Genomic DNA, 4,379 nt, shown 5'->3' on the forward strand with positions numbered 1-4,379 from the left:
AATATTTCAAGCAAATGCCCGAGTTGAGAGATATGAAGTCTCCAACAAGTTCTATAGCTGTAAAATGGAGGAGAACAGTCCTGTCAGTGAACACATACTCAGAATGTCTGGGTACCATAACCACTTGACTTAGTTGGGAGTTAATCTCCTGGATGATAGTGTCATTGACATACTTTTTCAATCACTGCCACCAAGCTATAAAGGCTTCATGATGAACTATAATATGCAAGGGATGGAAAAGACAATTCCCGAGCTCTTCGCGATGCTTAAGGTTGCGGAGGTAGAAATTAAGAAGGAGCATCAAGTGTTGATGGTTAACAAGACCACTAGTTTCAAGAAAGGGCAAAGGTAAGAAGGCGAACTTCAAGAAGAATAGCAAGCAAGTTGCTGCTCTTGGGAAGAAGCCCAAGTCTAGACCTAAGCCTGAAACAGAGTGCTTCTACTGCAAAGGGACCGGTCACTGGAAGCAGAACTGCCCCAAGTATTTGGCGAATAAGAAGGATGGCAAAGTGAAAGGTATATTTGATATACATGTTATTGATGTGTACCTTACTAATGCTCGTATTAGTGCCTGGGTATTTGATACTGGTTCTGTTGCTCATATTTGCAACTTGAAACAGGGGCTACGGATTAAACGAAGATTGTCTAAGGACGAGGTGACAATGTGCGTCGGAAATGGTTCCAAGGTCGATGTGATCGCCGTCGGCATGCTACCTCTACATCTACCTTCAGGATTAGTTTTAGACCTGAATAATTATTATTTGGTGCCAGCGTTGAGCATGTACATTATATCTGGATCTTGTTTGATACGAGACGGTTATTCATTTAAATCAGAGAATAATGGTTGTTCTATTTATATGAGTAATATCTTTTATGGTCATGCACCCTTGATGAGTGGTCTATTTTTGTTGAATCTCGATCGTAGTGATACACATTGAAGCCAAAAGATGCAAAGTTAATAATGATAGTGCAACTTATTTGTGGCACTGCCGTTTAGGCCATATTGGTGTAAAGCGCATGAAGAAACTCCATGCTCATGGGCTTTTGGAATCACTTGATTATGAATCACTTGATGCTTGTGAACCATGCCTCATGGGCAAGATGACTAAGACTCCGTTCTTCGGAACAATGGAGCGAGCCACTGCCTTATTGGAAATAATACATACTGATGTATGTGGTCCGATGAGTGTCGAGGCTTGCGGCGGGTATCGTTATTTTCCGACCTTCACAGATGATTTGAGAAAATATGGGTATATCTACTTAATGAAACATAAGTCCGAAACATTTGAAAAGTTCAAAGAATTTCAGAATGAAGTGGAAAATCATCGTAACAAGAAAATAAAGTTTCTACGATCTGCTTGTGGAGGCAAATATTTGAGTTACGAGTTTGGTCTCCATTTGAAACAATGTGGAATAGTTTCGCAACTCACGCCACCTGGAACACCACAGCATAATGGTGTGTCCGAACGTCGTAACTATACTTTAAAGATATGGTGCGGTCTATGATGTCTCTTACCGATTTACCACTATCATTTTGGGGTTATGCTTTAGAGACGGCTGCATTCATGTTAAATAGGGCACCATCTAAATCCGTTGAGATGACACCATATGAACTGTGGTTTAGCAAGAAACCTAATCTGTCGTTTCTTAAAGTTTGGGGCTGCAATGCTTATTTGAACAAGCTTCAACTTGATAAGCTCGAACCCAAATCGGAGAAGTGCGTCTTCATAGGATACCCAAAAAGAAACTATTGGGTACACCTTCTATCACTGATCCGAAGGCAAGATATTTGTTGCTGAGAATGGATCCTTTCTAGAGAAGGAGTTTCTCTCAAAAGAAGTGAGTGGAAGGAAAGTAGAACTTGATGAGGTAGTTGTACCTTCTCTCGAATTGGTAAGTGGTTCATCACAGAAATCAGTTCCAGTGATGCCTACTGAAGGAAATATGCCCTAGAGGCAATAATAAAGTTATTATTTATTTCCTTATATCATGATAAATGTTTATTATTCATGCTAGAATTGTATTAACCGGAAACATGATACATGTGTGAATACATAGATAAACAGAGCGTCACTAGTATGCCTCTACTAGCTCGTTGATCAAAGATGGTTATGTTTCCTAACCATAGATATGAGTTGTCATTTGATAAACGGGATCACATCATTAGGAGAATGATGTGATTGACTTGACCCATTTTGTCAGCTTAGCACTTGATCATTTTAGTTTACTACTATTGCTTTCTTCGGACACCTGAAGTGTTCCTGGTGATTTTGGAGAAAACTGGAGTGCCGGACGGTTACCGGAACCCCCCGGGAGAAATAATGGGCCTTATGGGCCTTAGTGGAGAGAGAGAGGGCTGGCCTAGGGGGGGCGCCCCCCCTTTCCTTCTCCCTCTCCCTCTCCCCCTTCCTTTCCCCCTCCTAGTAGGAGTAGGAAAGAGGGGAGTCCTACTCCTACTAGGAGGAGGACTCCTCCTCCTAGCGCGCCATAGAGGGCCGGTCGGCCTCCCCCTTGCTCCTTTATATACGGGGGCAGGGGGGCACCTCTAGACACACAAGTTGATCATTGATCCCTTAGCCATGTTCGGTGCCCCCCTCCACCATAATCCACCTCGATCATATCGTAGCGGTGCTTAGGCGAAGCCCTGCATCGGTAGCAACATCATCACCGTCAACACGCCGTCGTGCTGACAGAACTCTCCTGTGAAGCTCTGCTGGATCAGAGTTCATGGGACGTCATCGAGCTGAACGTGTGCTGAACTCGGAGGTGCCGTGCGTTCGGTACTTGGATCGGTCGGATCATGAAGACGTTCGACTACATCAACCGCGTTCTCATAACGCTTCCGCTTACTGTCTAGGAGGGTACATGGACGATACTCTTCCCTCTCGTTGCTATGCATCACCATGATCTTGCGTGTGCGTAGGAAAATTTTGAAATTACTACGTTCCCCAACAGTGGCATCCGAGCCAGGTTTATGTGTAGATGTTATATGCACGAGTAGAACACAAGTGAGTTGTGGGCGATACAAGTCATACTGCTTACCAGCATGTCATACTTTGGTTCGGCGGTATTGTTGGATGAAGCGGCTGTAACATCCCAAATTTTCAATTTGGAATGTTATACATTAGATCATCAATGCATATCATATTTTATTGCTTTTGGATTTTGATCCTAGAAATTCTACGCAACTCAAGGACCCACAGAGAGAGTTGGGGATTTCGTTATTTTCATATTTGAGTTTTCTCAAATTTTGAGAATAGGATCATTTGACTTTTATTATTTTATCATGAATTATTTCTATTAAAAAATATGAGAGAGGGAATAAAATGACTTTCCCAAAATAAAGAAATATTGAGGATTTAATAATAAAATCAAACAAGATTTTATTTCGGAGTTTTTCGTTATTTTATTTGAATTTAGGAAAAATGTGCGTTTTTAAAAATTGCATTTAGGCCCCAAATAAATGTTCACCTTGTGCGGCTTGATTTTAGAAGCCCGGGAAAGTTTATTTCGGGATTTTTGGAGTCCGTTTAGTATTTCTTTTTATTTTTTTTCTGCGCGTTAATATATAAAAAAACACGCACCGACCTATGGGCCGTGTCCGACCGGGACTCCGGCCCGCCAAGGCTTTATAAGCCGGGGGGGAGCCAGCCCGAGGCCCAGCCGCCGCCGCCGCCGCCGTGCCTCGCCGCCCGCGCCGCCCCGCCGCCCGCCGCCGCCGCCTCGCCGGACGCCGACCGCCGCCCGAGGTTCGCCTCGCCTCGATACCCGTGCCGCCGGTTTTTCTTAAAACCGTTCGGTTTTCCGTCGGTTTTTTTAATTTCCTTATTTTTATTAGATCGGTTTTATTTTCGGTTTAGTCTAATTAGCGAGCGTTCGCTCGTTCGTTCGTTTTAACGAACGTATTCGTCGTTTAGATCCGGTTAACGAACGTTCGTTCGTTAATCCGTTTGTCGTTTTTCTTTTTCTCGGATTAAATCCGTGATTTTTCTAATCGCGATTCCTGATCCGATTTTCGTTTTAGTATAACTTTTTGCTCGTTTATCGAAATCAGGTGATTCAAGCGCCTGGAGTTTCGTCTCGAAACCCTCTATCCGTTTAACCAACTTAAACAAGTTTTTGCTACTGTAAAATTTGACTTAGATCCAGATTAGTAGAACAAAGTTGTTTTCTTTCGCCGTTTGACTTTCGTTGCTTCGTTCGATTTGATTCTTTTTGCAAACCGGAGTTCTTAAGTTGAACCTTCTTGTTAGATCTCTTATTCGAGTTTTACCTGTGCATTAGATGAGTATTTATTGTGTGCTTGTTTGTTTGCGATAGAGTACCCGGAGTGCGCCGGTTGTTACTTCGAATCGCTAGGTTTCGTGGATCATCAGCAA

The sequence above is a fragment of the Triticum urartu genome, chromosome 3A (genome assembly GCF_056163025.1).
Source record: "Triticum urartu cultivar PI428250 chromosome 3A, HENAU_Tu73, whole genome shotgun sequence".
Taxonomy (NCBI): Eukaryota; Viridiplantae; Streptophyta; class Magnoliopsida; order Poales; family Poaceae; genus Triticum; species Triticum urartu.